We start from the raw sequence: 25,826 nt of genomic DNA on the forward strand, positions 1-25,826 counted from the left end.
GTTAACTGTGAATGTAGAATTTTTTTGCAGTGTTAGAAAGTGGTGAAAATTTTAAAAAGGCTATCATTATCCCTTATGGGCCAGGAAATACTACCGTGCCACCTACATGCTTTCATGCTAAAAATGTCATATTTGCTAACAAATCTCAAATAAATCTCCCATTTAGAATACGGAGTTGAACAGAAACAAAGAGGTCTAGTTAATCAATTCCTTGTGGATTTATGATTTTATCTTGACTTTTTCTAGACAGTTGAAAATCTGACTTGTGGTTATTAAGTAAAATATGAGTTAAATTCATATTGTTTTCAGATTTTCCAAAAAAAATCAGAATAATTTAATACTCTGGAGTTAAAATCACCCATAAACAAAAAAATTTCTTTACTAGAAAGAAAACTTATTTCTGATTCCAAATCTTCATATTCATTCTTGTAATGAGGGGAATTCTTAAGTGGGCTACATATGCCACATATATATAAATCTTCTTGAAGTCCAAAAAATTACTTGTGAAGTTTCATCCACAATCTATTCTGAGATTTGGTTACATTTTTAAGATAAGTTATTCCCTTTTTCAATTTTTTTCTTTAAGTAAACAATAATTGCCCCTCTATTTCTATTTGCTTTATTAATAGCTTTAGTTCTTTGCTTACAATAATAATTATATTCAGATAATTTGATATCAGGTTATACCCCTTTCCAAGTTTCGATCACTATATTCATATCATGATTTATCAATTCAAAGAAATCAGGGTCTGTGTTTCTGTCCCAATCCATGAACATTCCAGCTAGATATAGAAATATAATCTATAGATGAAAACATTTGTTTTGTTTTCATATTGAATTATAAAACATCTTAATTATGCAAGAAATTTCCGAATTCAAGCATATTAACACAGATTGCAACTTAATTTGAACATAATTATCTTTTTATGCACCATTTATGGGCGTTATGTTTTCTGGTCTGTGCGTCCGTTCGTTCGTCCGTCTGTCCCGCTTCATGTTAAAGTTTTCAGTCGAGGTAGTTTTTGATATGAAGTCATATCAACTTGAAACTAGTACACATGTTCCCTATGATATGATCTTTCTAATTTTAATGACAAATGAGAGTTTTACCCCATTTAACGGTCCACTGAACAAGGAAAATGATAGTGGGGATGGTGCATCCGTGTACTAGGAACACGTTATTGTTTTAAGATGTTTTTTTAATATATAGACAAGTCTAAAGGTTATACCCCTTTCCAAGTTTCGATCACTATATTCATATCATGATTTATCAATTCAAAGAAATCAGGGTCTGTGTTTCTGTCCCAATCCATGAACATTCCAGCTAGATATAGAAATATAATCTATAGATCTAACAGCGTTCAAACCTAGTATGATTGCGTTGGATAAAAACTGCAATTTTTTATACATGTGCATGTAACAAATTTCATTGTAGAGAGGTCCAAATATATATATAAGTATACAAGTACACACCCGTGATATCGCGGGTCCGTGACTGAATTAAAGTATATAACTATGCGCAAGCCTTATTGTAGTATTTGTATTGTCATCTGATAAGTCATGTCGATTATAAGATGCACAGTTTTCTCTGCTTTCAAATCTTTCTGTTTGAACCCGTCGACCTGGAACTTATCAATTATTGGAAATATTAATTATTTGGAAATCAAAAGGTCCTGGCTATCCAGGAATGGAGTATTTTTTAATCAACAGCATTGTCCTATATTAGTTATCTTAGAAGGTCTTGCTGATTGCTGAATAAAACTACAATAGGGAACAATTTGACAATGATTGAATTTAGTAGTGTCAGTCCTTTGATTATGACCTGTGTATATAGCAAAATCCTAAATACACCGTTTGATGGTGCGCCTGTCAAATGCGGAACGTACAGATAAGGTAATAGCTGAATATACTATTTGTATCGGTATCGGATTCGACCCGGAACTTGTTAATTATTGGCAATATTAATTATGCTGAAAACAAAAGGGTCTGGAGTGGTGTAATTATCTACACCATTGTCCTATATTAGGTAGATATAGAGTTGAATTCTTTGATTTGTCGTTTTTACCCGATGACGGCTGACAAATTGGACCTCGTAATTTTAGTATTGTAGATAGTATACCCATATCTAGATACGCATTTTGTATCTATAAACATTCCCTTACATACATGTATCTACATGTATATATGGATACAGGACAAATCGATCGGCATTTTCAAATCTCCTACAAAATATATACACTATCATTGATTTATTGTAAATCATAGTGATTCAGGATTTTATGACCGATAATACCACAAAAAGGTTATCTTCTGTTATAAATTCATTTTTTGAAACATATCTTATCAAATAATATATTCTAAATTTTTAAAGACCGTCATGGCCTACAAATAATTAACGTTCAATAATAATCATTGTTTAAATGCATATTTCATGCTGAAATATAAAGCTATACGTTCTTTCGAACATTATATCTCAGTAATATATAACTTTAGCGGTATTTTCAAAACTTTTTAACATTTTGTTTCTCAATGCCCTTCACCTTCATACTTAATTTTGGTCTCTTTATTTTTTTTTTTTTTTTGGATTCGAGCGTCACTGATGAGGTCTTTTGTAGACCAGATTTCAAAAATATACAGAATTGAACAGCGAAATACTTCAGTTATATATTACTTAAGGTGTATTTGGCCGTTTAACATTTTTTTATTCATGCGTCACTGATGAGTCTTTTGTAGACGAAACGCGTGTCTGGTGTAAACACCAAATTTAATCCTAGAATCTATGATGAGTTTATTAACATATATACATTTACTTATGATATGGTATAAGTAATTTTGTTTTTTGTCCATGGATTTATGAGTTTGAACAGCGGTATACTACTGTTGCCTTTATTTACGTTTACATTTTAAAGCTATTCGAAGCAAACTGAAGGACAACTCGTTAGTAAACTCTGCATGCATCTCTTACATAACGTATTTTTTTTATATAGAAGTTGACTTAACTAAAAATTGCCTAATTTCTCTCATGATCTTTTCAAATCTTACCTTGTCACTGAGCGTTGTCTGTTCTCAATGGAAGAAAGTCGATCAAACTAAGATAAGAAAACCCAGAGTAGTAGTACACATTTACTTTCAGTTTCTTTTTAAAGTCAGGTACTGTTTTTGCGAAACGAAAGTGTCATGATATCCTGCACATTATGTTTTTTTTTTTTTTTTTGTTTTTTTTTTTTTTATTTATAACGAATTTTCTATATTGTAACAAATAAACTAGCACAGCATGTATGAACAAAGGTAAACATAATGGCATGTATACACAAAGGAAGAATTAATTAATAAAACAACAATTGAATATATGATGGTGCAACAATAGGTTGAAAATAAATAATGATCTTATAACATTGGAATCTTATTTGTTCTTGTAATATCTATTAGTGGTGCTTCAATCAAAATTCGACATTTATTATTTATTCAAAATAGGAGCCCAGGGACTCCAGTATTTGTTATATCCCTCTACAGAGAGGTTTTTAAATGAAATGTATTTTTCTAAGATTAAGTGTTTCTTTAATGCTAACTCATTTGCAACTTATAAAGATATTCCAATATCAGACATAAATGAGTATAAACTTTTAGGAATGTTGATTAAAAATAATGGAAATCTTTCGCACAGTACTTTAGATCTAACAAAAAAAGCTAAAAAAGTTCTCTTTGCGATGAAGTCATATACTAGTCCATTGAATAACATACCAGGTAAAGTTGCAAATAATCTTTTTGATTCATTAGTTAAACCTATAGTTTTATATAATTCAGAAGTTCATTTTTAGACTCCTATATAACATATTTTAGAGCAAAAAAAAAAAGAGCAAATAGCTCTGGAAAACAATTGGACTCCTTTTATTTCATTGATAAAACACCTATAGAAAAGTTACACCTACAGTTTTGTAAATATACACTTGGTATAAGAAAAACTTCATCAAATTTAGGTGCAAGAGCTGATCTGGGGAGACTTCCTCTGGAACATAATATTAAATTTCAATCTATATTGTATCTTATTAGATTATATTCTGATGAAATTAATCCTCTCTTAAAAGAATCCTTTATTTTGTCACAAAACTTAGACTCGGCAGGATTTATTCTTGGTTCTCATATGTAAAACATATAGAAGAAGAAACCAGTATGGATTTGGACACTTTGAAAACATATTCCTCACAAAAGATAACTAAAAATATAAGAGAACAAATAAATTAAAATTGACGCATTTTTATGAAAAATTAGTAAATGATAAACTATCAGATATAATGGATAACAGCAAACTCACTATTTATTAACATGTTAAAATAAATAATACAGAAGAAAAATATTTACGTTTACTTTTCTACATTGGCTAGAGGTATAGGGGAGGGTTGAGATCTCACAAACATGTTCAACCCCGCCGCATTTTTGCGCCTGTCCCAAGTCAGGAACCTCTGGCCTTTGTTAGTCTTGTATTATTTTAATTTTAGTTTCTTGTGTACAATTTGGAAATTAGTATGGCGTTAATTATCACTGAACTAGCATATATTTGTTTAGGAGCCAGCTGAAAGACGCCTCCGGGTGCGGGAATTTCTCGCTACATTGAAGACCTGTTGGTGACCTTCTGCTGTTGTTTTTTCTCTATGGTCGGGTTGTTGTATCTTTGGCACATTCCCCTTTCCATTCTCAATTTTAACTTGAATTCAGAAAACTGATAACAAAGTTTAGATTAAGAGACCATAATTTTTTAATTGAAAAGGGAAGATACCTTAAAATACCAAGATAAGAAAGATTGTGCAAAAACTGTAAACAAATTGAAGATGAAATTCATTTCTTTTTATATTGTAATAATTACATTAAATGTATGTTTCATTATAATACTTTATTCTGATTGGCTAACTTTACATCACGTGTTATTCCTTACGCAATTGCACCTCTCAATAAAACTTATCATTTATGATAACACTGGTCCCACAATAAATTCCATAGATGAATTAAATAAACAAGTTATGAAATTTGATTTTCATGATCATAGCTAAAAAATGTAATTATAAGTATTGAATGCTTCTTTTTGTAACTTCATAGGGTTGTAAAAGCGTTGACCGTGCGCACATTTTTAGTGGAAGCGCTTCATACAAAATGTACTTCGGTCAACGCTTTTACACCCCAATGAAGTTACAAAAAGAAGCATTCAATTCTTAAATAGAAACCATAATAAAAGAAAAGTGTATTTTGATTTTTTGATAAATGAGAATATCCACTTTATAAATTTTAATGACATAGATAAAATAACATATATACTCAACCCAATTTCACACATTCAGGCAAATAAGCTAGGACCCTTTTTAAAACAGTCGATTGAACTGAGGACAGAGGACTCTTAAAATATTCACTTTTATTGTGTATATTAATGATCTTGTTGTTATTTTTATTTCATTTTGTTATGTTGTGTCACATATTACAAATATGTAGTTTTATGGCAATAAAGATTTGAATTGAATTGAATTTAATTAGTTTTTTAAAGCATTTAAATTTGGCAAAACATCTTGTAATTGTGTTCAGAAAATATAGGATTTTATGTATTTATACTTTTAAATGAAAAATTCTCATTTTATATGTCGCTTTTCTTACTTACACAATTATAAGGCAAAACTTCCGTTTTTTACTTTAAATTTGCACATAATTTCATCGATACTTCGGAACATGATTTTCGCGTTTTTTGCATACTATGATCATACAATTACTATAAATAAAGTGTATTTGCTATTCACTATCAATTGTAATGACAAATGAGAGTTTTACCCCATTTCACGGTCCACCGAACAAGGAAAATGATAGTAGGGATGGTGCATCCGTGTACTAGTGACACGCTATTGTTTTAAGATGTTTTTGTAATATATAGACAAGTCTAAATTGAAAACAGCGTTCAAACCTAGTATGATTGAGTTGGATAAAAACTGCAATTTTTATACATGTGCATGTAACAAATTTCATTGTAGAGAGGTCCAAATATATATATAAGTATACAAGTACACACCCGTGATATCGCGGGTCCGTGACTGAATTAAAGTATATAACTATGCGGAAGCCTTATTGTAGTATTTGTATTGTCATCTGATAAGTCATGTCGATTATAAGATACACAGTTTTCTCTGCTTTCAAATCTTTCTGTTTGAACCCGTCGACCTGGAACTTATCAATTACTGGAAATATTAATTATTTGGAAAACAAAAGGTCCTGGCTATCCAGGAATGGAGTATTTTTTAATCAACAGCATTGTCCTATATTAGTTATCTTAGAAAGTCTTGCTGATTGCTGAATAAAACTACAATAGGGAACAATTTGACAATGATTGAATTTAGTAGTGTCAGTCCTTTGATTATGACCTGTGTATATAGCAAAATCCTAAATACACCGTTTGATGGTGCGCCTGTCAAATGCGGAACGTACAGATAAGGTACTAGCTGAATATACTATTTGTATCGGTATCGGATTCGACCCGGAACTTGTTAATTATTGGCAATATTAATTATGCTGAAAACAAAAGGGTCTGGAGTGGTGTAATTTTTAATCTACACCATTGTCCTATATTAGTTAGATATAGAGTTGAATTCTTTGATTTGTCGTTTTTACCCGATGACGGCTGACAAATTGAACCTCGTAATTTTAGTATTATAGATAGTATACCCATATCTAGATTTTGTATCTATAAACATTCCCTTACATACATGTATCTACATGTATATATGGATATAGGACAAACCGATCGGCATTTTCAAATCTCCTACAAAATATATACACTATCATTGATTTATTGTAAATCATAGTGATTCAGGATTTCATGACCGATAATACCACAAAAAGGTTATCTTCGGTTATAAATTCATTTTTTGAAACATATCTTATCAAATAATATATTCTAAATTTTTAAAGACCGTCATGGCCTACAAATAATTAACGTTCAATAATAATCATTGTTTAAATGCATATTTCATGCTGAAATATAAAGCTATACGTTCTTTCGAACATTATATCTCAGTAATATATAACTTTAGCGGTATTTTCAAAACTTTTTAACATTTTGTTTCTCAATGCCCTTCACCTTCATACTTAATTTTGGTCTCTTTATTTATTTATTTTTTTGGATTCGAGCGTCACTGATGAGGTCTTTTGTAGACCAGATTTCAAAAATATACAGAATTGAACAGCGAACTACTTCAGTTAAATATTACTTAAGGTGTATTTGGCCGTTTAACATTTTTTTATTCATGCGTCACTGATGAGTCTTTTGTAGACGAAACGCGTGTCTGGTGTAAACACCAAATTTAATCCTAGAATATATGATGAGTTTATTAACATATATACATTTACTTATGATATGGTATAAGTAATTTTGTTTTTTGTCCATGGATTTATGAGTTTGAACAGCGGTATACTACTGTTGCCTTTATTTACGTTTACATTTTAAAGCTATTCGAAGCAAACTGAAGGACAACTCGTTAGTAAACTATGCATGCAACTATTACATAACGTATTTGTTTTATATAGAAGTTGACTTAACTAAAAATTGTCCAAATTCTCTCATGATCTTTTCAAATCTTACCTTGTCACTGAGCGTTGTCTGTTGTCAATGGAAGAAAGTCGATCAAACTAAGATAAGAAAACCCAGAGTAATAGTACACATTTACTTTCAGTTTCTTTTTAAAGTCAGGTACTATTTTTGCGAAACGAAAGTGTCATGATATCCTGCACATTATGTCTTTTTTTTTTTTTATTATTTATAACGATTTTTCTATATTGTAACAAATAAACTAGCACAGCATGTATGAACAAAGGTAAACATAATGGCATGTATACACAAAGGAAGAATTAATTAATAAAACAACAATTGAATATATGATGGTGCAACAATATGTTGAAAATAAATAATGATCTTATAACATTGGAATCTTATTTGTTCTTGTAATATCTATTAGTGGTGCTTTCGCACAGTACTTTAGATCTAACAAAAAAAGCTAAAAAAGTTCTCTTTGCGATGAAGTCATATACTAGTCCATTGTATAACATACCAGTTATAGTTGCAAATAATCTCTTTGATTCATTAGTTAAACCTATAGTTTTATATAATTCAGAAGTTCATTTTTAGACTCCTATATAACATATTTTAGAGCAAAAAAAAGAGCAAATAACTCTGGAAAACAATTGGACTCCTTTTATTTCATTGATAAAACACCTATAGAAAATTTGCACCTACAGTTTTGTAAATATACACTTGGTATAAGAAACACTTCATCAAATTTAGGTGCAAGAGCTGATCTGGGGAGACTTCCTCTGGAACATAATATTAAATTTCAATCTATATTGTATCTTATTAGATTATTTTCTGATGAAATGAATCCTCTCTTAAAAGAATCCTTTATTTTGTCTCAAAACTTAGACTCGGCAGGATTTATTCTTGGTTCTCATATGCAAACATATAAAAGAAGAAACCAGTATGGATTTGGACACTTTGAAAACATATTCCTCACAAAAGATAACTAAAAATATAAGAGAACAAATAAATTAAGATTGACCCATTTTTATGAAAAATTAGTAAATGATAAACTATCAGATATAATGGATAACAGCAAACTCACTATTTATAAACATGTTAAAATAAATAATACAGAAGAAAACTATTTACGTTTACTTTTCTACATTGGCTAGAGGTATAGGGGGAGGGTTGAGATCTCACAAACATGTTCAACCCCGCCGCATTTTTGCGCCTGTCCCAAGTCAGGAACCTCTGGCCTTTGTTAGTCTTGTATTATTTTAATTTTAGTTTCTTGTGTACAATTTGGAAATTAGTATGGCGTTCATTATCACTGAACTAGTATATATTTGTTTAGGGGCCAGCTGAAGGACGCCTCCGGTTGCGGGAATTCTCGCTACATTGAAGACCTGTTGGTGACCTTCTGTTGTTGTTTTTTTCTATGGTCGGGTTGTTGTATCTTTGGCACATTCCCCTTTCCATTCTCAATTTTAACTTGCTCAAAACTTGAATTCAGAAAACTGATAACAAAGTTTAGATTAAGAGACCATAATTTTTCAATTGAAAAGGGAAGATACCTTAAAATACCAAGATAAGAAAGATTATGCAAAAACTGTAAACAAATTGAAGATGAAATTCATTTCTTTTTATATTGTAATAATTCAATTAGATGTATGTTTCATTATAATACTTTATTCTGATTGGCTAACTTTACATCACGTGTTATTCCTTAAGCAATTGCACCACTCAATAAAACTTAATATTTATGATAACACTGGTCCCACAATAAATTCCATAGGTGAATTAAAAAAACAAGTTATGAAATTTGTGTTTTCATGATCATAGCTAAAAAATGTAATTATAAGTATTGAATGCTTCTTTTTTGTAACTTCATAGAGTTGTAAAAGCGTTGACCGTGCACACATTTTTAGTGGAAGCGCTTCATACAAAAAAATGTACTTCGGTCAACGCTTTTACACCCAAATGAAGTTACAAAAAGAAGCATTCAATTCTTAAATAGAAACCATAATAAAAGAAAAGTTTATTTTGATTTTTTGATAAATGAGAATATCCACTTTATAAATTTAAATGAAATAGATAAAATAACATATATACTCAACCCAATTTCACACATTCAGGCAAATAAGCTAGGACCCTTTTTATAACAGTCGATTGAACTGAAGACAGAGGACTCTTAAAATATTTACTTTTATTGTGTATATTAATGATCTTGTTGTTATTTTTTATTTCATTTTGTTATGTTGTGTCACATACTACAAATATGTAGTTTTATGGCAATAAAGATTTGAATTGAATTGAATTTAATTAGTTTTTTAAAGCATTTAAATTTGGCAAAACATCTTGTAATTGTGTTCGGAAAATATAGGATTTTATGTATTTATACTTTTAAATGAAAAATCCTCATTTTATATGTCGCTTCTCTTACTTACACAATAAGGCAAAACTTCCGTTTTTTACTTTAAATTTGCACATAATTTCATCGATACTTCGGAACATGATTTTCGCGTTTTTTGCATACTATGACCATACAATTACTATAAATAAAGTGTATTTGCTATTCACTATCAATTGAAAATTTACTATTCATGGCGTTCACTGATATATTATATAGTCTCTTTGTAATATACCAGTGACCGCCGTGGATAGTTAATTTGGAATTTAGAGCAAATAGCAAAAACACTTTATTTATAATGTTTATTTTTAGAAATTAATGGATAACAAAAAAATATCGGATTTTTGAAAAAGGGAAAGGGCTAAAAACAATTGTCCTGTTCCCAAGTACATTGACCTCTGATGCCTTTCCTGAAATTCTCGAAAATTCATCCTACAACAGTTTAATACTTTCAGCCACGCTTTTAATACCCGCGATTTCGCGGATGTGTTTTAGAAGGTTTTAGTGGAGAAACTACGATGTGAAGAGTTGCATTCATAGAAAACATTCTTTCAAACAATCATTTAAATCAGTAAAAACCGTCTTACAATGTATCTGTGTATTTGTTGAAAGTCGTGATCACCAATAGGTCCATGCTTACTAAGAATAAGCTCGTTTTTTGTTGTTGTTTTTATTTACAAAAGTAATTTTATGAACAATGTTTGTTAACTTGGAATTCAAATCTTAATTAAGGATATCTAAAATCTGATTTATTTTGTCAAACGAATTTAAGTCTGAATTAAAGTCTTCTATACAAAGAAAAATTGGGATACGGGGCAATTTTTGTTTACCCCGTATCAAAGAAAATATTTTAAAACCCGACATAAGTACATCCGAACAGTCTCAAAATCTAGCTGACACTGAAATTTTACTACCTCTTGTTATGGTTTAAATTATTTCCTCTTCTTTAAAGTTATGTTCCTTGAAAATATCTTCATATGTTTCTAATACTGTCATGTTGTAAAAATGCGTGAAATTGTGAATTTTAGCATTTTCATCTTTTTGTGTCGTGTTTGGTATCAAAAGTCATTATTTCTTATGAGTAATTAAGTTTCAATATTTTTATATGCTAGAAGTGCATTTTAGTCGGAAAACAAGATTTTGAATTATTTTTCCGACTAATTTTATAAAAGACATGTTTTAGTCGTTTTAGCGTTACTAGGAAATATTAATGGATTAAGATTAAGATTAGGTCGTGAGAATACTTTTTGATAACAATGGTCATCAAAGTAATTTATTTGTCAACACCTAAACTGTACATAGAGTGAATAATGTCAATTAACTCAAAGTCTTAATTTAATCTGCTTTTGATATGTTTCATTGTTTGGAAACTATTTGTTTATAAGTACCTTTTTCTATTTTCATTGGTCAAAACGTTTCTATGATCATGTTTTATAAAGGTTATTTTTAAAACGAAAAAGAGATAGAAATAGAGAGAACTATGTGACGATGACGCACCGGTTCGCCCCGCTCTCGATCTACGAGCAGCGGCGGGTTAATTTATGTTGCCATGATTACTGTTTTGTAAATATGCTTTATGAACTGTGATTGTATATATGTTGGATGGAAAAATAAAGTATGTGAACGTTCATGTATCCAGTCTCGTGTATTGATTTACAATAACTTTCCAGTACGGAACCTCTATCATCTATAACGGGCCTAAATCGTTTGGAGTGTAAAATACTGTTATTCATTTCCGACGGACTATATAGAGTTAACAAAAACGCAACAAAACAACCACATGTACAATCGACAATTCAAATTACGACAAAATAGGATTTTCTATTCACGTCAAATAATTAGGAAATTCTAAATGTGTCCATACTATGTCATTTTCGTCCCTTACTTAGTAATTAAACCCACCACTTAATTCATTATTATTATTCAATTGATTTAATATCATCATCATTCGATTCAATATCCTCTTCACTTGATTAAATATTATCATTACTTGATTCATTATCATTAATTGATTCATTATTATCATCACTTGATTCATTATCATTAATTGATTCATTATTATCATCACTTGATTCATTATTATTATTACTTGATTCAATATCATCATCACTTGATTCAGTATACTCATCACTTGATTCATTATTATCACTACTTGATTCATTATTATCATTACTTGATTCATTATTATTCATGACCTTTACTTCCTGTCAGAATTTGGTTCCTGATATATAGAATTCAGTGTTCTGAATAAGTTTTTAAATCTAATATTTTCTCTTGTTGGCACACAAGAATCAACAGGCTGATCACATTCATCAGAAATCAGAGCAGGTCCATTGACAATCCCATTCAGTATTACATTGAGCATATCATTCTTCAAACTGTTTCGAAGGTAAGTTTTTATTATTTTAATCCTTGATGCTGCTCTTTCAGAACAGGCACTAGATACTGGAAGTGTATATATTAATTCTACCAGTAATATAAAAAATCTATGTTCATGTATTCAGCTTAAGCATTTTCCTTCAAGTGCAGTCAGTCCTTCGATATGAGGAACTTTGGCTTTATTCATTAGCAAACAAATATAATTTTAAACAAATTCCACACAGCCATGAAATTTGGAGAAAAAAAACACACAAAATACCGAACGAGGAAAATTCAAAACGGAAAGTCCCCAATCAAATGGCGATATCAAAAGCTCTAACACATCAAACTTTCTTTCTCTCTAATCAAGAGTAGATTGAAGATATTCAAGGCCATTAAAATAGGAATATATACATATGGGAATCGTTTTGGGCTGTTAAGTAATAACATTATGTTAGCTAAGTAATACGTCTGTATGACCTCCGATAAAACCGTCCAATTCTTCCGAAAATGGGCATAATAAAATTCAGAATTAACACAAAGCCAACAGATGAGCTTCAATCATTCGTTTAAGCAAACCATAGGCTGCACTGTCACATGTGAAATTTAAAAATCGTCTATTAGAAATAATCAACAATGCTTTTCAACATACAAAATGGTAGCATACGCTATAAATTTGTTACTTTGGGACACCATACTAGTCTAGTCAATCTAGCATAAATTTGACCCAAACATCGCAGTAATTATATATAATTGCAACAGAATATTTTTAAGTTTTACTCTTTAGAATTATACCCCAAATTTACACAGAAAAAAGTCCTAACAAAATCTAAATTGAGGAAAACTGAAACTCTAAAGGCGTTTTCATATCTTTACGTGGCTCTGTACTTATACATCATGTCATGGTAAATGTTTGTTTAATATCTGGTTGTTTTTATAGTGATTAAGATAACAACACGTTGTTGACTGGTGTAACCCTATTTTTTACATTTTTATTTATTATATCATTTTTTTTTGTTCACACATTGTTGTCAGTATAATGGAATTTATACAGCTGTCATACAAGTGGGAGTTTAGCTAGCTATAAATTTGTATTGCTACAAATACTGTCTAACCTTTAGTGTGAAGAAAGACAAGCATGACATTTTCTTTGAGGAGTTCAAGTTAGACCAAAACAATAACAAACACAATGAGTTGCTTTAATTTTTGTTTTCTCTTCAAGATTTTACTCCTTCGCCTTCAAGTTTGCCTCACATTACGCTTGCTCCATCAGTGTATAATCAGGATGCTGCATTCACATTTAATTTTATGAACTCTAAATGTTCCATCATTACATTTAACAGTTCGTGAATTTGCGGAATCAGAATTGTCAATAGAAAAAAGACCATTTGGTATGATTGCCAATGAGACAATTCTTCACAAGAGACCAAATTACACCAAAAGTTCAAGCAAGTTTCTGAAAATGTTCTAATTGGCTCTTCTACATATACACTTGATTAAATGTTTTTCATATTGTGTTTTAATATGGTAAACAGTCAGTTCCCTGGTTTTCAGCAATTTTAAAGTTCTATAACCTATTGATGTTTCACAGTGATTGCGAGAGTTGAAGTTAAAGTTGAAAACCATTTGTATTGGTGGCAGATGACACAGTGATGAGTTTTATTCAAGTCCTCATTGGTTAAAAGTTATTGTATAATTTAAAATTGCACATTATCAGGCAAGCTTCGACTAATATATTTTAACACGGCATTCTTATTTTAAAGTATTCTCAGCTGACGGAATGGAAGGTGTGCATACATTATAATTTATATCAGATTCACTTCGGCTCTCAGAATAAACTCATCATAGATACCAGGATTTAAATTTTATGTTTACGCCAGACGCGCGTTTCGTCTAAAAAAGACTAATCAGTGACGCTCAGAACTGTCCCCTACATATTGTATAATATCATTGTTTAAAATCTTCAAATGTTAAAAAATGTAAACAAATCTAGTAGTCAGCGCTAAAGCGCTTCTTTGTTTACATGAATTATCATTGGTATGGTCATTATTATATATAAAATAACTGTTTACAAAACTTTGAATTTTTTAAATACCAAGGCTGTTCAACCTACAGAGTGGACTATATTACCTTAGCTGTGGTTTGCAAAACTTTTCGGAATTTTGGTCCTCAGTGCCCTTCACCTTCGTACTTTATTTTGCCTATTTTTTTCTTTATTCAAGCGTCACTAGTGGGTCTTTTGTAGACGAAACGAGCGTCTGGTGCAAATACAAATTCTCAATCTTGGTATCTATGATGAGTTTATCTATGAGGTATGTATACATGTCAAGTTGGAAGAAAATATTAATATCTGTGTGTTTCTTTTTTCTCTACCGTTCATATTTCTGCATCAAAAATAATTCCCTTACATGTGTATAAGCGATCTTCAGTTGTCATAATAGGCGAGTGTAATATTTGAAAAAGACGTCTACTTAACGACTTTAATGCACCCACTTAACACACGGCTAATTTTTTTAAAATGAAAGAATAATGATTTAACTTTCAAATTGATTCTGCCCGGTCGTCACAAAATCGTACGGTGCAGTTTTTGTAAAATTGACATTAATTTCAGAAATTACTTCAAAATTTTTAAATTACAACATCTTTTTCAAGCAGAGGAAATTGGACTTATCTCTTCTTTTTGGCAGAATAATTTAGTGAATTAGATTCTTAAATTATTGAAAAACAATATTTACAACTGCAAGTCCGCCTGCTTTTGCATTCCTTTTCATTATCTTGACATTTTCAGGTCTACCATTTGACGTATATTAAATGTATTTGCACTCAATTCGTTTTAGAACAAACTAAATTACTGATCAGTTATCGTTTTTTCATTCAAGACCAAGATTTTATTAAAAAAAAGTTCCTAAAATCTTTAATTTTAAAATGTTGGTAAAATTATTATAGTTTCCGGAATTCCTCATCTACTTCGTTATCGGGTTTTAATTGTATTTGTTAGTCGATTTTCGTTTACTTATGTGTGCTGTTAAGAGTGCGATAAATCATATATAAACGGTTCTATTTCGATTTAAAACTGTTCCAGTACTTAAGTTTTGCTTAAATTAATATAAAATCATCCGAAATTAAGATTAAATTAAGGTAGCACAATACAAAGATTTTTTCACTCCCAATCAGATAACTTTAAACTGATGTAATTCATTTCATCCTTCTTTATATTTTATAAATGAGGTACCAAAAGAAAGAAGAAAGATTAATCTTTCAAATTGTGATAATTTCATTATGACATAATTATTACATAATCAATTGTTATGTAATTAGTTGCTATATTGTGATGTCCACACTTGAATGAATTTAGCTTCTTTGTTCTTCATAGCATCCCAAAATATTTTATAGATTCTTGTACAACACAGCTTGACCTCCAAAACTGTGTCTCCGATTTCCAAAAACATCAATAGAACAAATTTTATACCCAATTGAATTAAGTGATCTCTTATGAATTGATGTTTCAAACTTCATAGAAGATTTATGAGAGAATGAAATACAATAGGAAAAATCTGAGACACAGTTTTGGAGGTCAAACTGTGATGTGCAAGAATCTATAAAATAGTTTGGGATGCTATGAATAACAAAGAAGCTAAATTCATTCAAGTATGGACATCACAATATAGCAACTAATTACATAACAATTAATTATGTAATAATAATGTCATAATGAAATTATCACAATTTGAAAGATTAATCATCCTTCTTTCTTTTGGTACCTCATTTATAAAATTTAAAGGAAGATGAGTGGAATTACATCAGTTTAAAGATGTCTGATTGGGGATGAAAAATCTTTGTATTGTGCTACCTTAAATTAGAGTTCTGTCAAATTCAGCCTTTACTATATAAGGAATCGTATCGGAAAATTGATGAACATTTTCCGCGTCATATCGAATTTTTCATAGTCCAGTTAAAATGAACCCTTCCTCTGCTAAAAAGCAAAAAAATATCCATTGATTGGCACAGATGCATAGTCTGTCAGGTTTTTTACTACAGAGAAGCTATGAACATAGAAAGGAAGATAAAGTTTTATCGCCGCAGTGGAAAAACGAAAGTATACAGAAGACTGGTCAATGAGTATGACAAAATTGAAAACACCCCATTTGAAAGAACAAAATATCACAAGAGTTGCTATAAATCTTTCACTAGTAAGCACAACTTATCGTCTTCTGGTTTGTCTGGACAAAGCCTTTGTACTACAAGTACTAATTGAGCCAGTCTCTACTCATATATCAACAAGGGCAAATAGATCTACAACTGATTGGTCTGTTTGTATATTCTGTAAATGTAAAGCCTTTAAGCAAGTCAAACAACTTCATAAGGTATCCTCTGAGGAGAGAACTCAAGCTGTATTGAGTTTTGCTACACATATCTCTGACAATGATATGATTTACAAAATAACTCACGAGAATTTTACTGGTCAAGCTTTATACCATGGAGCTTGCATTACTAAATATTTGCTAAAAAATTTGAAATCAGGAAGTACAGAGCAATTTAATTCTGAACATGAAACAGCGTTTATTACATTTGTTTCTACAATTAAAGATGACTTAAAAGAGGGACGAAAGATACCAAAGGGACAGTCAAACTCATAAATCTAAAACAAACTGACAACGCCATGGCTAAAAATGAAAAAGACAAACAGAAAAACAATAGTACACATGACACAACATAGAAAACTAAAGAATAAACTTAAGATCGATTAACTGTACACAAGAAAGTATTTTTTTTAATAACTTTACTCAATTTCTGCCCGAGGATTGCCGAGAAAGCTACACTACCTTTCGGCTTCAACAAAACCTTAAAACATATTTTGGTCAGTCATACAGACTCAGCAAGGCCAAGGTATGTCCAATATTGTATATAGTAGCTATGAAGTTGTTATCCAATGTGATGAGTATCCATTATCTAAAGATTCTTCACTGGATCATTCAATTGCAATTATGCCGCCTGCTTTAAAAACATATATGTATTGTCTTTTGGATGATGGCGCTCACGCGGCAGTTAATAAAGAGTACGTTATACCCATTGATAAGGTTCGTAAATGTATGGCTTTAGCATAATGTATAGTATCTATAAATAGAAATTCGTTTACTCCTTTTCATTTAGGTTTAGCATTACAAATGCACCATATCTATCGATCAAAAACTATTGTAGATACATTAATCAGTCATAGGTTTTGCGCATCATACAATGAAGTAAGACGATATTTAACAAGTTTGGCAGATCATGAGATTAGAAAAATTGAAGATGGGGCATACGTTCCGCATGTTATGATATCTTCCTCTGGGATGTCAAACCTTATCCAAGAAGGTGCAGACAATGTCGACCGTAATACAGAAACAATCGATGCGAAAGATGCATTCCATTCAATAGCTAGGGCTGTGTTTCAAGTAGTGACATTACCCACAGATCCCCCAGTTGCGGATATAAGGATAGCCCGTGGCCCAGGACTTTCACTGCCTGTTACGGAGGAAACATCTTCCCTTATTCGTTGTCTTCCTTTCAGTAAACCAAAGGAAAGAGTAGAACCTACTCGGCGTGTAAATGCGTATAAGCAAATTACTTCCTGCAATGTTTAAATGTAGAAATATCCAACCTGTCATGGGTATTTCTAAAACTTTTATCTAGAAACCCTTTAGAGTTCCCAATAGTATTCCCTAATTCCACCGATCAACAAATTATACCATTTTGGACTGGACATCACAAAGCAATTGCAAAACACTGTTTATTTGTCAGTACTGTAGCATATGCACCTATAATAGTTGATGCAAAACCAAGTGACATGGCAACTGTCTATACTACGATAGAAAGATGTGTTGACATGTGTAAAAAAAAAGGCCGATCAGAAGTTCTCTGTCCAAACCTTTGACCAACAACTATATGCCATCGCTCAGCAAATAAAGTGGGCAAACCCTTTAGAATTTCCTGATCATTTTATACGCCTAAGTGGCTTCTATACTTTATCTTGCTTCATAGCATCTGTTGGAAAACTCTGGGGTGACGGAGGTCTTACAGATCTGTTTGTTGATTCTGGTGTGTATGCAGCAGGTACGGTTGATCAAATGTTATCTGGAAAACAGTTTAATAGGTCGGTTCGAGGTCTCACTTTAGTGTATGAGGCTACTAAGTCTCTTTGGCTCTCATTTTTTTTTTTTGATTGGTGTGGATCTAATGGCCATCTTGGGAACATACCAGATGAGTTTTGGGATAGCCTCCAAACATGCTATAGTAGCTTTTCAGATGACCCGCCTTCGTTTAATCTTAATATCACCAAATTTCGATCTTTATTTGAGACATATCTGTCACCTCTTCTTGAAGATTTTAAAAACTGGGGTTGTTCCGTTTCTGCAACATTTCAATACTGGGATATGTTTCTGCAAGCTATGGAAATCATGCTAGAAAATATTCGAGCGGAAAGAGATGGATTGTGGTCACTCCATTTAAGTTCAGCTCGTTCAATGCTTCCTTTTCTTTTTGTGACCAACAGAAACAACTACTCTCGATGGCTACCAGTATATATACTTGATATGCTTGATCTCCCTTCCGAAATTGAAAATAGTTTTCGTGTTGGTCTGTTTGCTATTCGTCAGAAAACTGGTACTTTTAATAGGGTGTGGAGTGACATGGCAACAGAAAAAACAGAAATAAAAGACAGCAAGGGAAATGGAGACATTGTTGGAATAACAAGAAAAAAGTCTGCACTCACCAGATGGAATCTAACAAGGCATATTGTAGAACATTTCATCGCAGAGATGAGAGCAAGATTCTGACTACTTCATGAAGATGTTGTCAAACACGACCAAAGTAGACCATCTTCCATGAAAAGAGATGAACAACAAGTGCAGGATTTAATTGGCCTTATGAAGGATAAAATGATTAACCCATTTGACACTAAACATCACCCTCGTGAATTAATATAGTTATCAAAGGTACCAGGATTATAATTTAGTACGCCAGACGCGCGTTTCGTCTACATAAGACTCATCAGTGACTCTCATATCAAAATTTTTATTAAGCCAAACAATTACAAAATTGAAGATCATTGAGGATCCAAAATTCCAAAACGTTGTGCCAAATACGGCTAAGGTAATCTATGCCTGGGATAAGAAAATCCTTAGTTTTTCGAAAAAATCAAAGTATTGTAAGCAGGCAATTTATAAAAACGACCACATTATTGATATTCATGTCAACACCGAAGTGTTGACTACTGGGTTGGTGATACCCTCGGGGACGAAACGTCCACCAGCAGTGGCATCGACCCAGTGGTGTACATAGTTATCAAAGGTACCAGGATTATAATTTAGTACGCCTCAACTGGCTTGCACGCAACAAAAGAAGTTCCACGACTGTTTCCTTAAAGCAGTTACCACTGGCACTTTAATGCTTAAAACATGTTTTGATAAAGCTTTGTCTGCGAATGAAAAAGGGAGTTTCTATGATCCAATTCAACGATCAAACATGAAGACTTTTACTGACATGAACAGAAAGACAAAACTGAAGTGCAGATCAGGTGATATAGTCAAGGGAAACATCAACCCATAACTTATTTTTAGACGTGCTCTATATATAGCTTGCCTTAACAAAGTGCAGAGATGATGTAACCGTCGAAAAACTGTTGTCTTTCCCTATTGGACCAATTCCGGCTTCTCTTTTCCATGATGACGATACCATGAGAAAATGTACAAAGCCATATCTCACTCATGAATTTGAAAATGAGATATGTTCATCTTATGCTCTTTCTCCTCTTGACATTTCCCTCACAGCCTTAATAAGAGATTGTATGGGTGTGGTTCAATCAATGGACGCTAAGAAATTTTCAAGTTTTGGTGAGCTAGGTATGTTTTACATTCAACAACAATCTCCACATTTTTCGACAGCAGCAACTATAACAGACGTCTTCGATAGATATGATGTCGAAGATTCTATTAAATCTGCTGAAAGAAAACGAAGGTCTTTAACATCTGCAAGCCATCGAATTTATCAGGTAAACGAGGGAAGCATTATCCCAGACTGGAAAAAGTTTCTTTCAAACAGCAAAAACAAGCAAGCCTTATCACTTTCCTTGGAGAATTTACAACACAATTTTACAGCGAAAAAAAAGCCCTAACTGATGGACGTATTTTATATCTGGCCGAAGCATTCCACAATCCTGAGGCAGTTAAAAAGATCCGCAACGACACAATAAGTAATTGTTTGTGTTTGTTCAGCACACAAGAAGAAGATACCCGTATCATATTACATGCCCTACATGCTGACAAGCAGTTCGGGAATTCTAATGTAAGGGGTAGAATAGTGATACGGTGTTCAGATACGGACGTTTTAGTTCTTTGTGTCCATTATTTTCATCATCTGCAACACACGGATGAGCTATGGCTTCTTATGGGAACGGTAACGAGCGGAAAGGATGGTAGGCGGTATATCCCAGTGCATTATTTATGCAGTTCCCTGTCGAATATCACTTGTAAAAGTTTGCCATCAGCCCATGCTTTAACCGGTTGTAATACAACATCTTCTATTTTTGTGATAGGGAAAAAATCGGTGTATAAGCTCTCGAAAACATCGTCAGAAGATCTATCAGATTTGATGCAGCTTGCTCAATCTGATCTTGATATTTCAATAAACGCCTCAAGAAAACTTGTTGCAAGATTATATGATCCTAAGGGAAAGTATAAATCTTGTCAAAATGATTTAAATAAATTGAGTGTCAGACTGGCGACCAGCAAAGACTCTGCTCTTGTTCGCCTTCGACCAAGCGAGGCGTCTTTCAAGCAACATGTCTTGAGAGCGTGCATTCAGGCAAAAGAATGGATGACCCCACACGAAGCAAAACCCCACATAGGTTCTCCGTAAGACTTTGGTTGGCAAAAAGGCAGCAACGGTCCAATGCCCATTCTATTTACTGGTATGATGTCATCCGACTTTCTATAAGATTTGGTCTGTTCCTGCAAAGGTAAATCAATCTGTAGTAGATCTTTTGTCTGCTTTGAGCAAAACCTCTGCTGCACTGATTTATGCCCTTGCCAAGGAAGTGATCTTTGTAAGAACATGTTGACAAATGAACCAAGTCTGGACGATGAGAATGATGAGATTATAAATTAAAATGCTGCTCTGATATCTCGACACCTCAATATTTTTACACCTAAATAGCTCAACACCTAAAAAATCAGACATCCCATTGGTCTAACACCCCAATAGTCCGAACGTTCTATCATTTACAGGATAACGGAATACTTTTAAAAGTATATATTTTAACATAAGAAATCCAAATAAAAGTTTCAATATTAGGATGACCTTGTTCTCGTTTGAACTAGCGATGCAAGTTATGAAAATAAGCTGATATATTAGTGCCAAAGTAGCCGAACGTCAAGTTTCAAGATACACGGCGGCCGACCACAGTAAAATCAAACACAGTTTGACCTTAATGAGTGATCGTATTCTTGTGATGTTTTATATCAAAATAATCTATTTAATGCAGATTTTATAAAATGTTAGTTAGTACTCTTATCGTATCTGATTAAGTGATGTAAATGAAAAAAGTAAAATCACAAAAATACTGAACTTAGAGGAAAATCAATTCGGAAAGTCCATAATCACATGGCAAAATCAAATAACAAAACGCATCAAAAACGAATGGACAAGAACCGTCATATTCCTGACTTGGTACAGGCATTTTCAAATTAGGAAATGGTGGATTAAACCTAGTTTTATAGCGCTAACTAACCCTCTCACTTTGATGACAGTCGCATCAAATTCCGTTATATTTACATTGATGCGTTAACTAAACAGACACAATAAATAAAATAGTCAAAATATGGGTACATCAGTCATCATCGTATAACAATTTTAAAAGGAACAATTTAACAGAACACAACAACGTCTATCTACAAACACATTCATTGATTTGTGTGTCTGACGTCAGAAAATTTTATACGTCACATAGATTTGTCGTTCAATGTGCATACAAACAATTTTAAAATTTACATAGGCAATGTAAGCATATAGGGTTAAAAAATCAAAAGTATGTAAGAATAAATTTCAGAAATAGACCGAGATTGAAAATAGTCCAAAAGTTATATATAGAATTTATAAGAATCCACAAATAGTTAATTCCACTACGCGATAGAATGATTTTGACGTTTATGGTTCAATGTACTTTGTAATTCATAATAGAAATATATCATAATGACATAAAATAGAACAATATCATCATGACGGGATCTTTTAAAGTACAGAGTCATATTATAAGAACTACAAAAAGTCGCATATACAAAACACGCCACCAAAAAATGAAAGACAATACAAACACATTGACGAGATGTATAAGTACCGAGCGACGTCAAACGGATATCACATAAAACCATTCAACAGTAAAAGTAATATTAATAATAGAACAAAGGCAAATGAAAGAACTATAAAACACGTTGTTAAAATGATAAACATCATCAGTACGCAGTATCTGTACATCAAGACCATCGTGTATTATTTGTGAAGTTCATACGGAATATTTATCAACAAGGTCTTGGTACCTTCCGATAAACTTTTTTAGAAAAAGTACGAGACGTTCTTTGACATACCCCTGGTTCATCAACTTTCTACTCAGACACTGATGACGTTTTACCAAGTTTGAGTAGGCGCTGCAAACTCTTGAATATCGAATAAGTTGGGAAATATATATCCCATATGGAGGTGAAGTTGGTAAATTGCTACTAGGGTGGGGGAAATTTATAATTTTAAAATTAAAATCGTCTCGTTTGTCATAGATTCTGGTACTGAGATAACTGTGTAAGTCAAATTTGAGATATAAGTCTAAAAATGAGGCGGAGGAAGCCGTGCCTGTTGTTTCTTTAATCTCTAGTTCTTGGGGATATATTAATGGAACCCAATCAGAAAAGTTCGGATTGTTTATGGAAAGAACATCATCAATATATCTGAAAGTGAAAGTAAATAATCTGGTTTCTTTGATCCTCTTGTTTTTGACAAGTGTCTGGAGGAACTCCGATTCATAAGAAAAAAAGAAGAGGTCGGCAAGAAGAGGCGCACAGTTTGTTCCCATAGGAATGCCGACAATTTGTTGGAAAAGTCTAGCTCCAAACTCAACAAATAAATTGCAGTAAGATCCAGAATGTCAACATATTGCACAACAATAAGTAAAAAATAAAAAACACCTGCCATATGGTTCTCTGACCTTGACGCGGTTGGTAGGCTTCCAAACTAAAAGGAGACCACACGTTTCATCCATTGTTATGTACAGTTCATCATAGGACTTTTCTATGAAAATGAAGATACGTCATAGTAATAATTCCCACTTGCTTAAAATATTTTGTCTCGGATTATTTATATCAAATTTGCAGTAAATAATTTATGTTTGTAAATACGTGCAATCAGTTGATATGGAGATCTTATAAGATTTAAATAATGCAAGGGCGACTACCGACGAATTTGTGCAATTAATAGTTGACTTTTTAAGTCCCTGAGAAAAACGTTACGTAACATACGTTACCGTTAAAATAGACAAAAGATAATTAATACTTAAAATAGAAATATCTTTCCACAGCAATAATACTGTATTCTTATAGTATTGTTTCGTTTTTGCAGTTGTTTTAACTCGATTTTTCTACTGCAAGTATCCAAAAAAATGAAATTGCACCAATGAACTTTGACCCCGATTTAAAAAAAAAATGCACCATAATTTCTTTTGACGACCGGGATATTTGGAAAGTACACATTCTTAGCTTTCCATTGATATATAATTTAGCCGTGTGTTAGGTAGGTGCATTAAAAATTTATATTTGGCTCTCATATCACTCCCATATAAGCATTCAGTGTGAAAATTATAACCTCTATCTACCTCATTTTTTTTTCTGACATGAACGAGAAAAACCTACATATTCTTTTACTGACCTTTTTTGTTCTTTTTGACCCCATGTATAGTGTATACAGTAGTCCCTCACACATTTTTTACACTTTAAATAACGGAAGTTTTGGAAAAAAGAATGAGTTTGGTAGCATATTCTGTGCAACAGAATGAGAAACATCTGAACACATGCATCCATCCTATTCACCTTTAGATTTGTTAAATGTACGAATGCTCATGGACTATTCTCATAAAGTCAGCCGTGCACATACTGCCGTTACTTGGAATTCAATCTGTCGTAAAATTACAATGCTTTTATCATCAGCTGTATTTTTCACCTGAAAATGTTATAAGCAATTACAATTGATATCCATGTCATGATAAGATAGTTTTGAATACAAGAAAAAAAAACATGTATCAATTTTGCTATGCTATGTGTATAATTATCAGTAGTCTACTGGTAGACTGAACCACTCACCTGGAACAGAAGATTAAATACACCATATTGATCATACAGATATAAGAAATACAACTAAATTTACATTTATGGTTTCTTTTTATATATATATATATAATAGTGACTTTTTTTACATATATAATAGTGACAATCTACTCGTATCTATCGCCAATTTAAGGATTAGGTAATGAAATGTTAACACTCTTTAACATGTTTCACAAAGATGTCAATTTTCTTTGAATAACATGGCAGGTATCTTATTACACAAGACAGTTGTATTACCATTTACTTCTGCAGAATTTTGTGTCATTATACTGTAAGAACATAGCGTGTAGAAACCCCAGACTGAGGAAGTTTTCTTAAAGTTCCTCATCTGTTCATCTAATCTTAATATTTGCTATAAATATATTGTATCAGTAACAGTCCATGTTTTGATTTACGCATGAACAGTTTTGTTTTAAGAAAGAGCAAAGCCTTTATTCAAATCGGTTTGTAAAACAAAAACACAATGTACAAATAGTTATTTTATTCCATGCTTGATAATTTAGCCATAGATGCATATTTTTGTTATGAGTTTTCATTGGCTTTGAACTAACTGTCAGTAAATGCAAGAACCAGATCTGTACTTAGTGTCTTTTTGTTTGTATGTTCAAGTACCTGGCCACATTTCACTGTGTTTTTGTTAGATGCATTTTTATTTATATAAACTCATCAGCTGATTTTAGCCGTTTGCAACTGTCAGTTCGTTCCAATAATGTCTGCTACACGTTAAGTGAAAGGTTCAAGTCCTGCTAGCATGTTTGACCCCGACACATTCTGTATGCATTGCTAACGCCGGCAGTGGTTCTCTATTCGTTTGAGCTTTTCCGGATTTCTTTTTGAAATTAAAAAAAAATTCAAAAGCGGGCAACCGTTTTAAGACATCAAGTCACCACGAAATCAACACTCGTCGCCGCAGCGAGTTCACAACTATAAGCCCTCGTCAAATACGTGTTTTCCTCGAGTTGGCGATCGGAGGTTTCACACACTGATTACTAAGAATTGATTAACTTGTTCTGATCGTCGTAAGAAATTAAATCAGTTTGGAAGTATCCCTCTTGTGCACTGTATAAAAATATATGCAGCAGAATTTAAACCAAAAAGTGCTAATTGCAAATTTAAA

The 25,826-nt window shown here is 32.2% G+C and overlaps 1 long non-coding RNA gene across 2 annotated transcripts in view; it reads right to left on the reverse strand.

The window, feature by feature from the left end:
- The window catches only part of LOC143075207 (uncharacterized), a 51,398-nt gene extending 43,710 nt beyond the window's left edge, over nucleotides 1-7,688 (reverse strand). Inside the window, exon 1 of one of the 2 annotated variants that reach the window (XR_012978256.1) lies at nucleotides 7,610-7,688. This is a non-coding gene — a long non-coding RNA (uncharacterized LOC143075207). Of the gene's footprint in view, nucleotides 1-3,042; nucleotides 3,140-7,609 lie in introns of those variants that run through there. The other variant, XR_012978258.1, reaches the window with a different exon arrangement.
- Between the last annotated feature and the right edge of the window lie 18,138 nt (nucleotides 7,689-25,826).

This window comes from Mytilus galloprovincialis, chromosome 1, assembly GCF_965363235.1.
Source record: "Mytilus galloprovincialis chromosome 1, xbMytGall1.hap1.1, whole genome shotgun sequence".
Taxonomy (NCBI): domain Eukaryota; kingdom Metazoa; phylum Mollusca; class Bivalvia; order Mytilida; family Mytilidae; genus Mytilus; species Mytilus galloprovincialis.